At 36.3% G+C, this 14,050-nt stretch overlaps 1 long non-coding RNA gene across 5 annotated transcripts in view; it reads right to left on the bottom strand.

Annotated features, from left to right (window-relative positions):
• LOC136106144 (uncharacterized) overlaps positions 1-14,050 on the bottom strand; it is a 474,182-nt gene that overhangs the window by 65,058 nt on the left and 395,074 nt on the right. For 4 of the 5 annotated variants that reach the window (XR_011740870.1, XR_011740872.1, XR_011740880.1 and 1 more), the window contains one exon: positions 12,014-12,189. This is a non-coding gene — a long non-coding RNA (uncharacterized lncRNA). The remainder of the gene's footprint in view (positions 1-12,013; positions 12,190-14,050) is intronic. The other variant, XR_011740874.1, reaches the window with a different exon arrangement.

The following is a 14,050-nucleotide window of genomic DNA, read 5'->3' as shown; positions in this document are numbered from 1 at the left end:
GAAGGTCCTTGGGCCCAAATTTAACTTTTGATTAAAGCATTTGTAGGAGGGCTGAAATAAAAATTATGCCCTTTTATACAGAAGAAATTGCTGAAATTACTGTGTTGAAGAATACACACATAATCACCTTTTCCAATGCTTATCATGGATTTTTTTTTTTTCACTCAGTACACAATTTTTAATTTCTTTTTTTTTTTTTTTTTCCTTGCTACATTAGACTTCCCTGGAGAAAATTTAGTAAGTCAGCATTCCAAAAGCATTCTATAGGCTCCTAAAAAGATGAGAAGAATCCATAGTGCAAGACTTTAATCCATGCAGTCTGGAAAAATCAATAATGCCCTATATGAAACAGATTCAAATAGAAAACATGGAGTTCTAGGGAAGTATAAAAATATATTGTAGAAATCACCTCAAGATTTCTTATTAAAGAGAGAATGCAGATTTTCTATGCATTTGTTAGTGGAGGTGCTGTTTTGTGGATTTTGATGGAAACAGCTGAAGTAGAAACAACATTTTCTTCTACACATGAATTTGCTACTTTCTGTTAAATTCCTTAAAATATTCCAGGCTGGGGAGTTTCAGCACTGTGATTTACCACTTAAGCGCAGAAGGAGACTTTAGTCCTTTTGCCTGTGTTTTTTCAGAATTTCAGTAGAAGGCTTACATCTGAAGTTGGGCCTAGCCAATACAAATATTTGCAAGCCTGGAAAACCTGAAGTATCAGATGATTGGTTCTACAATTCTGGTCTGAAAATCAGGCCACACAGCACTCCAGATGCCTACTAAATCAGACTGTGAATGGACTATTAAAAATAGTAAAGCTCTAAGCTGTGGAAAACAGCCTTCCTTTAAGCCTAGATCAGACAATGATTCTAATTGCACAATCTACTCAAATCAAATACATACATAATGTGCAATGCACATTTGGCTTTGACAGCTTTATTCATTCATTAAACATTTATGTTAGATGGCTTTTAGCATCCCAGTCCATGATATTAATCTAAACTTGGCTAGAAAATTAACAGCTTAAGTAGTCCCATATTTTATCATATTCACCTCTCTCTGGATACTTACCGAGCAGATGTGATAAAAACCAACCTAAATTGTGCGTTTCAAAATTGAATTTTAAGAGTGCTTTTCCTAACAATAATTGTTTGGGTTTTTTGTATTATTGTGTGGTATGGCTCCTTTCTCTGATAACTTGGTAATAGCATATTGATTATAATCAATCAGCTTTAAATGGGATTTCTTTTATAAGCAAATCAAATACATGACTATTAGGAAGGGTTTAGCTATCAAATTAACATGTAACCTGCTTGGAAACTACTTCCTACCAAACAATATTTGGAAAGATTTCCAGGAAACTCATGCTATATATAATAATTTAAATAGCATTTAAAAACAATTGTTCATATACTTGTAATTTCTTGTTCTATTAGCTAAATGCACCTACTGCTTATCTAGCTAAGTGAAGGTGCAGAGATGAAGACAGTGAAATATTTCCTATTATTTGATGATCAGAAAAAATCAGAAGTTACTCTAAAATAGGTCATAAGCTTCAAAATGTCTAACACAAAGATCTCTATGCTTTAAAATAATTTGCTGTATGAAATAATGTCCAGGAGTTATTCAAACAGGCATTTTGATGACGTACTTGCAGCATACGTGCCTGAAAACAAGAAAAATCCAAAGTGGAACTGTATGTCCAGCAAAAAGGACAAAGAACCGTAACATCTGAGAGATCTTCACGGAGATTTATTCCAAAAGCATCTCTTTGTAAAGAAACTCCTCCTGTTTTTCAATGACATTGTGAAGATTTGCCAAAGTGTTTACATTTGAACACTATTTGATGATCATGTTAAATATCTCTAAGCTTACTTCAGTGATATGTTTACGTGCAAACAGTGCACTTCTAAAGAAAAGACTGGCATCAGACATGGCAGTTTTAAAGGCACATTGTGCACAAGATATTTTCTGAGGCAACAAAATTAATTTTCAAAGTGTCCTCTTATTTTCTGTTTTCTTTTTATTTTTTAGTAGTGTTTATAAACTTAGCTGCTTGTGAATTTGTTGTCTGTATAGGCACCTATCACCAATATCTCTCTGTACCGCAACGTAGTAAATACATGTTTTAAAGGGAAATGGCTCATTCCCAAGCAGCTATGAGGGAAGCTGAGAGCAGGTGGATAACACAAGACTGCTGTACCTAACAAAGCCTAAATGCCCTGCGGATGGGCCAGATACCGAACTTCACTATGGTCCCAAACTCCAACCTGACAGCTCAGAAGCTTCTCAGAGAAATAGTCAGAAAACAAACCCAGGTATGCTGTAGTGAATAAATTACCAGGATAAAGAAAACCTGAAAGCATGAATAACTTGTTCCCTAGGAGATCATGACACTAGTCAGCAGTCAGTCTTTCTTGCTTACTAGTCCTCATTTCTCTAGAAATATACATCTTAATTTCAGTCATATATAACCATACAGTCTTCTGTTGTTGATTGCTAACGAAACCAAAATAATCTAGTCTTATTCATATGAAAAGATGTACCAAGGGATTTGTCTTCCAGAACAATGAAGCTTCTTAATTTTTTTTTGCAAATAGACTCCACTGAAGTTGCAAGGCTTCCCTAATGACATACAAAAGTTGAAAATTTGCTTGTGTGGTTAATAATTTCACAAAAATTTACAGTAATTTGATAAGGTGATGGCTTTACTAGATGTTATTCTGCCATTAACAAAAGCTGGCCTTGAGACAACTTTACATTACATGTCCTCAAAACTTCTCATTTATATTCTTTTACCTGTTCAGCTGGCTCATCAGTCACACATGCTTTATTTTCTTCTTTTGGCAACTAATTAAAACATTTTGATGCACAACTGTCTGATCATGGAAATATGAATATTATCTAGGGGCAAAAATTATTCCTGCTGTGCATGTTCTGTAAAGCAGTTATGATGGTGACAGTTGCCACAAGAAGCTGTGAAAAGAGAGGCTGTTCAGGAATAACAGATCTGAAATGTCAAGACACTGGATTGTGCTGATGGTCAGCCAGACCATCATCATCCCAGCCTCGTGTTCTTGATTTAAATATACCTCATGGAGAGCAGAAAAAGAGATTTGGGGGAACAGCAGCACTAGAAATGATGGATGTTGAAACCCAGATGTTCCCTTATGCATGCACCTTCACGTTTTCTACAGTTACTTGGTAATCTGTCAGATCTTTAGCTATGAAGAAACTGTTTATATCAAAGGCAGCAGACAGAAAAATTTCACCTCTAGTTATAGCCCATGTATCAGCAAATTTTGGATAACACTAGTGTCTCTAGCATGTTTGCAAGTGCATCTAACACACAATATAATCACCTTTTACTAGTGAAGTATTTATTAAATGCTCTTCTGAATGGAAGGATCCAGAAGAGAATGAGACAGGTGATGCATCCTAGTGGATTAGTTTCTACTTTGTCTGAGTTTTCAGCAAAGATTAGTGAGCATGACCTGCTGGAACTGTGCAAGACTGAACAAGTTATCATACTCACAGCTACAAGATTGACATAAAAGATGTTTTCCTCCTTTTCTTCTCCCCCAGCAATCCCACACCTTGGCTGGGAAGTGGCCTCTATGACAGAATGCAGATGGATGATTAGCTGTGCACAGTGCAAATACCAGGTTGGCATTTCAGAAAATTGAGGGGATTCTGATAAAGCTTGTAAATCCTCACAAAAATACTGATAAGTTTGTTCTTCACCTTTTTCATATAGAAAAGGCATTCAGAATGACAAAACAGGCTGATGAATTAAATGTAAACATGCCAGTTGGATATTTTGGCCCAACATTTGCTGTATTTTTCATACTTCAGCTCTCTGGAGCTTAATTTTTCCAGCAACAAGGTAGACAAAACAATGTTTATGATGGTATCATAGAACTTGTTATTCAACATATGCAGTTAATAAATTTGAATTTCTGGTGCTGATGCGTGACTGCCTGAGAAAGCACCCTTCTACAGTTCTGCGTGAGTTCCTGAGGTGCTGCTGCCTTCACTCCTATCACAGAAAACTTATCTGGAAGTACATGCTCAATAAATGATCTGGGGCAATAGTGCAGCTGCTCCTCCTCAGTTCTTCATCTGTATATGTATTTCATCAACATTAACAGCTGCAAATTGCACACGGAATTTAGGGAAAAAAGAACCTCTTAGAAAAAGCCGATTTCATTTTTATCATTTTGCTAAGTACGTCTGTGATAAAATCTCCACTGCCTGTTACAAGAATCAGGAGCAGCCCGTTTTGCTTCTATAATGCAACATGGCTTTATTAGTATTACATTTGGCTTAGAAAAAAGACTTGGATGAGAGCTGCAATGTAATGTCTGATAAAAAATTCAATACCTATACCCATCCTTCAATAAATGCACAGGGAAAAACTGTATTGGACTGTGTATACTATCTGATTATCACAAAATCCTCTATTTTTTCCATCTGTTTTTTTGAATGCCAGGTTTTCCACTAGGAAGGTCTTTAAAATTAATACCTCTTGGAAGAAAAAAAACCAAAACAACAACACAGAAGAGAGATACTGTCAGTCTTTGCTGACTACCGTGAGCAGGGGTGATGATGGCTGGCAGTGGGGTCCAGCAAAATACTTATAAATTCCCTTCTGTGGATAGTCCCAGAAGAGTATACCTCTCTAAAGCATAAACTGTGACATTATCAGGGAAGAAAAATAAAAATTAAGATTTTTCTCTGAAGAGATTTTTTTTCTCTTAAGAGATTCTTTTCTCAACACCCGAGTTCAGTGGAATAGAGGTAAGAAACTGACTACTAAAAGAAGTTTCACAGTCTCTCTGCTCTATAAGAAAACCTAATGAATTTGAGTTTTAATATATATTTTTTAAAAAATGTTATTTAATGTTTAATTTTTGCTTTTTCATACTAAATGGCTAGAAGAGCCTAGAAAAGAATACCTAACCTATATTGGGAGCAATCACCATGTTTTATTAGCTGTGAGGATTATCTTCTAGAGAGCAATCACAAAACTATTGAATATTTTACTTTTCTCATCTGTGATCTTTTCTTCTGTCTCGTTAGAAAACAACTCAGTGAATAAATCATTCAGTGGCCAATTCTGTATATTCAGCTCCCATTAAACACATTGTAAGAGCACTCAGCATCTCAAAGGGACAGACATCTCACCAGCCTCATTGTTACTGCAGTCTTCAGCACCAAATTTCTTCCCATCCATCTTTAAATCTCTAAATTTCTTTTTAGTTTGATGTTTATATGTGTTCTTTTACTGTGCTGCTACACATCACACAATACTCTGTGAATGATTCATATAATTAGACTTAGTTGATTATCTGATATGAAGGTCAATAGATATATTTCTAGAACTCCAAATTAAGCACCCGGAGCAAGCAACCAAGAAACAAATTTCCTCAGGAAAAGAAGGGCAGTTTAAATTTTCCTCTGAAAATGTTCTGGGTTGTTCCTTTAATGAGAATATTGCAGTTACTGTTGGAAGGAAAAATTCACGGAGACAGATATTCTACCTTCTGTTTTATTAGTGGAAGAATTTAGCTGTAATTCTACTAATGCTTATCACTAAGACAGCAGCACAAATCTTTTTGTTATATTCTTTTTCTTCTCTCCCTAGTTTTCACATGAGTTTGATGACTGATTAGTCCCTGGGCTCTTTTATAATTCGTGGTAGTGCAAGAAAGTAAAGCTCCGGGAGATGTGTAATCTCGTCTGTATAACAGAGTTAGGATTACATGTAATCCTGTTTTCTCTGATCACAGAAGGTGCCAATAAAGGTACACAACATTTTAAACAGAAAAATGAGGCTTCAGGAGATGTACTCTGATAATACGTGACAAAGGTCTGGTGGAATGGGAAGTGCTGTGTTTGATGTCATGGCACTGCTCTTCATAGTGCCCTCTGGTTTGGTGCAGTGCACATGTGAGATGCAATGGTCACTTCCAAAAACCACAACCATTTTTGATCAAGCTACAAATATCTTTACAGCAGCTTCCTCATATCATAAATCATTTACCATGGCTGCATCACAATGTACTGCCAATGACTGTTTTTGTCCTATATCATGTCCCTCACAAATGGCAAAGAATACTAAATTATTCTGTTTTGATCATATAGACAAAATTTCCAAGCAGCGATCTGCAGAGGCACAAGGTAAGAGTTCCTGGCCGGAAAGCATTCTGCTGGTTATCACATCTCCAGGTGCCACTGAGGAAAGAGAAGTTGGCCTCAGAGACTCCCCTCAGAGCTGCCAGTGCTCCTCAGATTAGCTGCAAATACGCTTTTATTGGTCAAGCTGGAATCACTGGCTATTAAAAAATGAATAACAATATCCCAGGTGAGGGAATTTGTTGTGTGGTGGGTCTGCTCATTTCACGTTTGAGATAGTCCATGAAGCAATTCCAGTGGTATACCACAACTAAACATGAATATGCCTGATTATTACTGAAACAAAACAAAGGAACAAACCCAAAAAAGAACCAAAAATAATTAAAAAAACCCACCTACCTCCCCCTCCCCAACAACAAACACAACAACAAAAACACACCCCTGTATTTCAGGCTGAAAAAAAAAAAGAAGAAACATTAAGTTCTGAAATTCCTATTACTTAGGATTCATTCAGGACCTTGTTTACTTTTGTCTTTGGGTTTCATTGTGATAAAAAGGTCCATGGGAACATGGGAGGAATCAGAGACATCTAATGATGACTGACTCTCTTTTTTTGGTACAAATTAATTGCCTGTAGCTTATCTAAATAGAAAACCATGCAGAAACACAATGAACATTTGAAATACACTACTTTCCTTTTAGTATGTTACTTGTCTTTTAACAGTCCTTTTCAAAAAGAAAGTAGAAATAATGTATTTTAGTTAAAAGTAGATCGAGAGATGTAATTTGCAGATTGCCAGGGTCCATTAACCTTATGTCTAGTTAACTTGAGGAACCATACCTTTGAGCCATAAAACAGGCTAGAAGCATTAAGCCAAACGATCTGATTAACCACTCATTGTATACACATAAACTATCCAAAGAACTGTAACTTGACCTGAATTATTAAGAAAGTTACAGATTCTGGTAACAGTTAAAAAAAATACAGAAAGAGGTGAGACATTACAGTTTATTTTGAAAATAAATCTTTGTGTAGTATGTTCACTGCAGTACTGCAGTGTTGGAAGCCTGGTTACTCAGTCTTATTCTCAGCTTTCAGGAGGAAAAGCCGACGTGCAGAACCACAGTGACTAACATACCTTCTAGAAAATTATGCACCAGCCTCATACTTCAGCCCGGCATAACTAAAGTCACTTTATTGTGTCATGACTGCCTTTACCACTCATTTCTAATGCTTTATGGATTTTTGCTTTACAGTTATCTTTACCTTGACTTTCTTTTTGGCTTTAAATAACTTCATTCTTATTTATACTTTAATGCTGAGATGATATTTAGCTCTGATGTAATCAATCAATTTCAAACAGAATAAAGCTGTTGGAAAAAAATTAATATACAGCTGTCCATATACATAATTAAGGTTTCTTGACACTTGTTGACTAAACCATTTTCCTGACATTTGCTGCATCTCGTGAGTTTTAGTATGAACAGAGAGCATAACTCACATCTGCCCAGTAGCTCTACCAGGCTGATGCTCTCACACCCTCAAACAACCTTTGCATTAACCCTCTCCTTTTGCTGTCTCCCTCCCTTTTGCAGGTTCCTGGTTCTAGATTGAGATAACATAGCCTCATAGTCACTTCTCCTAGGTTGTTTGCACATGATTCTGCTTAGTCTAATTAGGCCTTTTCTCTTTCTAACCATAAAGGGGGGAAATGGGAGTAACAGTGGAGTAACTCAAGACGGCAATAACCCACCAGCCTTTACAGTTCTATAAACCTGATATAAGACAGATACTTACAGGTGGACTCAAATGTATCAAAATGATTTGTAAAAATACACTATGGTGTGTGTATATACATTTTCATGAAATATATTTTTAGGGAGTAATATGGATGCATTATATAATCTTACTAAAATAATTTTGCAGAAATAATTTTCATTAGAAGATTTCATTAATAAAACTTCATTGAATCTTGAAGAAATGATGTAAAGACAGACATTAGAACAGCTGGAACTGATAAAAATAAGAAAGATATTCCGCCCCTACCCAAAGAATTTTAAAGTCTTGGTCTATGAAAATTAAATGCAATTCAGTATCCTTTGAAGAGGAGATAATTTAAAGCCCAATGCTGATGCCAAAGGACTTACGGTAATTGCAGATTGATGGCCTACATTTGTTTCCCAAGGCCTCTTACACAGAAAATCATAGCAAGTAAACGTGACACACCACTTGTAAGATGATAGAAGTAACCAATCATTTTGTAAGCTAAATATAGAGTTTCCTGTCAATAGTCTAGATTTGACAAATCTTTTTATACTGATCTACACAATTTGATCATTGCTTTCAAAGTAAAATTGATCCAGTAGCAACAACATCACTAAAAATGATCACAAGTATTATTAGATGTAAAAAAAAAAAAAATAAAAATTAAGGACAAAGATTAATTTATATAGTTTTTTTCATTTCATCACCTTTTGTCAATCTTTGGTTTTACTAAACTGACAGATACTGTAATGCACGTTGATACTCCTTTTTACAACAGTATAATGAAATCTGGCATACATGATGATATGTATGCCATATGTTCAGTAATACACTGCACAAGAATGTAAAACTGAAATTCTTCCTTTAAATGTAGACAGGAAGCCCAGCAGCATTTTCATCTCTAGAATAGAATTTTCCATACTGGCAAATGTATCACAATACGTAGCACAATGTAACATTTGTCGAAAGTGGCAAAATATTTATAGAATATATATAATGTAATTACACACTGTAAAGTCACTTTTCATTGTTATAAATGGTTATATTTTCCTCAGAGATACTATGCAACTGCAAAGAGAAAGCAACAAACGTTTACAATCCTGGATGACAGGGCTCCAGGTATTGCCCAGTTAAGAATGGAAGGAAATCTCTCCATCAGGCAGTCTAGCTATTAAGATGCAGTTCACACTATGGATGTGTCTGAGAAGTTCGCACGCTCTGAAAGCGAAGGTGAAGGTCAAGGAGTAAGCCACAGAAACCCTGGCTACCTGCAGAGTCTGCAATCAAGATGTGTGGAGTTGATACGTTCTCATATTATTCCCAGAAACGATGTCTTTTCTTCCCATAAATGTGGTCACTGCATTGCTGATCATCACAGCTTTGTAGTACAGTGTTGTGAGGTGATTTATAAAACTCATGTTTTCAAGGCAGTTCATCAGGGAATTGAAGCAGCTAAGATGCTGATAATCACTAGACCTGAAGCAGATCTGACAGGCAAAATACCAGCCTTCCTGAAAAAACTTTTTGCTCAGAGGTACCTGCTATAAACAACTTTGGCTCATCTGTAGTCAAGAGCAGTGCTGGTATATCTTGTCTAGATTTCACATTCCCTTGCTAAGCCACCTTCCCATCATGCCCTTTCATCTTTCAGACAGTCTTGGGCTAGAAAAGATTCTTGCCAGCCCAATAAATTATCAACAACACTTTCCATTTAAAAGTTACTCAGTCACAACATGATTTGTATGAATGTTCAGCAGCAAGTCCTTTTTCTGCTAGAAGTACTTCCTTATACAGCACATCGGTTTGGCACATAGACATCTTCACCACCCATTAAAATATCCTAAGTCTCAAATAATCACCTAAGCATTTTTTTTTTTTTTGAGTTTTGCTCTTGAAGAACTGATGACTCATAAGAGACTTTTGCATTCTAGATAGTCTGCTAATTTCAGCCACAAAATCACAACAAAATCTTTGATAGTGAGAGCAAATTACACATGATTTTGAGAGGTCAGCTCCCCCACATCAGGGATCACATATAAACAACTTCAATCATTACCAGAAGTAGTGCAAAGAAAACTACCTTCCAGAAAAGAGAAAACAATAGACAAAGCTAAATAAATGCATAAATGAATAAATAAAATCAGCTGCCTTCATGCCCGGAGTCAGAAGAGACTGGTAGAAGCTGACGGGAGACATGTGGTGGCTGCCACCCACGTGGTAGCAAGATCTCAGTGCTCAGCAGGTGAGCACAAGCTCGCAGCCTACAACCAACTACATACAATTGAATATTGAGGCACTTGTTTTCTCTCCAACTACCTTAATTTTAAGAAGGACTCAGTCTTAGACACACTGGAACTGCTAGGTAGTATTCCCATCCAAACTCCAGGACCAGGTCCCCTGGTTTCTATTCAGAACCTCTTTGTGCTAAATAATTCCATTGATTTCAGCAAGCCCAGGGCAAAGTAAGAATAAACAAACCAGAAAAACCCCTAGGTAGAGAGTCCAGTTCTATACGTCAAGTAAGCACTTGAATCATAGCAATAACATTTATGTTCCTGATGTCTCACACAAAAGGCAAATCAACTTCTATTAATTTCCATTCATTATATTGCTTGTTGGCTTATGCTATTGGTTTGAAATTCTGCAAGTTATACTGCTTTTGATACTGGTCCATTTTCTTGTTTCACAATCATCATTTTCAACCTGCATCCTCACAGAAAAGTCACTGGGGTGGGAATGAGGTTCTTTTTATTCTACATGCTACCACTTTTTGCTAGTCTTGTTATCACTAATGATCTTAAATACTTTTTACAGCATTTAATCAGGTATAGAACTTAATCAGGTAATCACCTGCTGAAGTAAAAATAACATTTCTAAGCAGTTCATTTCCTTTGCAGCACAGAAAGAAATAGCTTTGAGCAGGTAGGCTGAAGTGCAAACACAGTGCTTCTACTTTGATGATCGGCTTGCTTGAATGGGAGTTGAGTGAAGTAATTTACCTGAAAACAATCCTTTTATTATCATTATTTTTTGTTCCTCCAATGGTGCTACCTATTCTGTTATAGTACAGACAGGAAATTTTGGGGACTACCTCCAGAGAAAAAGATTATAAAACCCATGCTTCATGATGTTTCCATTCTTTTTTTCCAGCATGAGGCTGGAACAGTGCAGACTGTCACAGCACCTGGTGACTCTGTCCAGCACATTATCATCTGTTAAATATGATAAATATGGCAACGTAATATCACAGGAACATGACAAAGATGATATCCATTGTTTGAAAGGTTTCTAGTCAGAATCTGTGAAATACTAATGAGTAAATATGACTCCATTCTGGCTAAAGTGCTTGAATATGTGGAAAAAAAATACCACTGTGGCTGAACATGACAGGCAAAAAGCCAGACAGAAATAACAATTTCAAAACCTAAGAGCATTCTCCGAAGAAGTCAGATACACCTTAAATAAAGTTCATGCACATGATAACATCTGGATTCCAAAAAAATACTACTTTGCTCTAGACAATAAAGACAGGTTTAGTGTGAGGTAAAGGGAAGTTTCCCTTGTATGCTAATAAACCAGTAGAAGACAGGACAAACAAGCTAGGAATAAACGGGGATTAAAAACTGAGGGAGAAACTCAGCAACATTCCATAGGAGCTCATGCTGGGGCCCCTGGTATTTAATATATTCATTAACTACTTGAAAATAATAAAGAATAAGGTGACAAAATTTGCTTAAAGAAGAAAACAACTGAGGCATCTTCAACATGGATAAGAACACAGCTGAGAGAGCATAGGATGACTGAATATAGATTGATAATTCACCAGACCTTGTAGCACAAGACCCATAGGGTGTACAATGAAAGCATGTGGCAGCAGTTTTAAAATAAAGAGCACAGAGGTAAATCAAACTTCTCCCACACAATTCAGAACTCAAATTATGGAATACATTCCAAAAGGACAGGTTGGATGTTAACTGGTAAAAAGATTAGAAACCTCTTAGACAAATGGAAGACAAATCCCTCAAGAGATATTAAGCAAAATGGTCTGAATATAATATTCTGGTTAAGAAGTTCTTATAGTGCAGCCAAAAATAGGAAAAGCCATACCTACAGAAATATCAATATGCTTCCTCTGCTTTTACACTTTTTCTTCAAGCATTTGCTAATGCCTGTTGTCTTTGTTGATTTCTCCAGGGTCAGGCGGGCTCTTGGTCTGATCTGTTGCAGGCATCCTTCTGCTCCTGGAGCTCTCTGCCCTTCGCATGCCGCTAAGACAGTTTCACCTAGGAATACACAGGCATTGAACGCTGCAGTTTTCCATTTTCTCTCACAAGCACTTTACTCAAAAAGTGAGCCTAAAGCTACTCATATTCTGTTGTACATAGAATGAAAATAAGACAAGAGAGAAGGAAAGAAGAGGCTAATGATAGTCAAGGGATATTGTGTGAGTCAGCCTTTCCAAAAGGTATAGAATAAGGAACAAGTATCACATAAATACAAAGACGCCAAACCTTCAAGCCCCCCCAATAAAAACAACCCGCTCTCAAAGTCTTACCTATTTTATGTAATGAAAACTATTAATAGATGAAAAATTTTAAAAGAAGCTTAAATACAATTTAATTTTTCTAGGCCATATTCACACCATTACTTGATTAAGAGTAGCACTCAGAGATAACAAGTAGGCTTCTGTTGTACATGGTGTTGTAAATAAAGTATGAGGGAGATTAACTCACTTTTACAACTTTTCCAGGAAAGCTGGGAAATCAATGGAAACCACCTTAGCCCTAAGATAGTTTCTCCCAAATAGCAGAGTAAATTAACTTACATAAAAGATCCACATTGCTATTGTTAGCCTACTTGCACAACTCATGCTTCCTCATTTAAAGTAGGCTTGCATATCTAAACCTCAGTGCAATTTCTATATAGGGCATCTTTCCTCACTATCCGACACCATTAAGACCCTCCAGGATGTGTTTTACCAGGCTACTGATCCAAACCTCACACAGCACACAACCAGCAACCCCACAGATGACACCACACCTTGAGGCATATGTTAATTGATCAATAAAACACACCTGTAGCATATTAATGTTATAATAAAACACTCTACATATTCAGTAAATTTTGTATTATCGGTTCTCCATCAATTATTTATTAAGAACTAACACAATAAATAATCTGGTGAGCAAGGTGCAATAACATGAGGACAAAAGAGTATAAAATACATTTTAGCACCTTCTCTCTACAGTTTCATCTTTGTAGCATGCTACATATTTATAAGTGCTTGAAGTAAGGTAAGACTGAACTCTTCAGCTCTAAATCTTCATACTCTATTCACAAAGAGACTGCTTTGTTAAACTTAACAAAAGAACAGGCTTTCTTATATGTATTTGCTTGCATCAGGTTCTCTTAATCCTAATATTAGTAATTTCCTTTCTGTGTAGAATCGGTGGTTTCATCATTTGTGAGTACTCATCAGCTGACTCAGTATTAGCATGAGCTAACAGAAATATTTCCAATAAAAAGAGACTGTAAACCTCTTCCGGACTAAAGTGGATTTTTAAATTTCAGCACAGAATATTTATAATATTTCCAGATAAAATTAGCACGAAGCTAAAATGAGGGAGTTCCATTACCACAGAAAGCAAAAAACAGAGTCAACGTGGATTTCATTGATCTTGTCATGCTGGACCTACCAGGGGCTCACTGCTTCTCCCATTTGCTTAGTTGGAACTTCTAGAATGTATCCTGAATGACTGCCACAATTGTCAGTACCAAATTGTTGAAACGCTCAAACATTAAATACAAGCCTATAATTTAAGTGAGGACTTTGGACATAATGTTCTCAACTAGTTTAAGCTGCTAAGTCATCCCCAAAATCAACAATTACAATTATTTACACTTGCACTTCCAAAAATCCCAGTAAAGAATAAAAAAAATGAAAGCGATTTTTATAGCATTCACCATCCATTCCCTCTGTTTGCAAGAACACAAAGATGTCAGATTCTCCTTTAGAGTTTATCACAGTGAAGGTGTTAGATGAGAAGACTGTTAAGTAAGGCCATAAGAAGATACAGTCATAAAGCAGAATAGCTTCTCCTTTGAAGCACAGGAGCACACAATAGCTAGTGTGGATTCCTGTAA

This window comes from Patagioenas fasciata, chromosome 11 (assembly GCF_037038585.1).
Source record: "Patagioenas fasciata isolate bPatFas1 chromosome 11, bPatFas1.hap1, whole genome shotgun sequence".
Classification (NCBI taxonomy): Eukaryota; Metazoa; Chordata; class Aves; order Columbiformes; family Columbidae; genus Patagioenas; species Patagioenas fasciata.
Note: the sequence above shows the minus strand (reverse complement) of the source record. Positions and strands in the feature narration are given on the sequence as shown.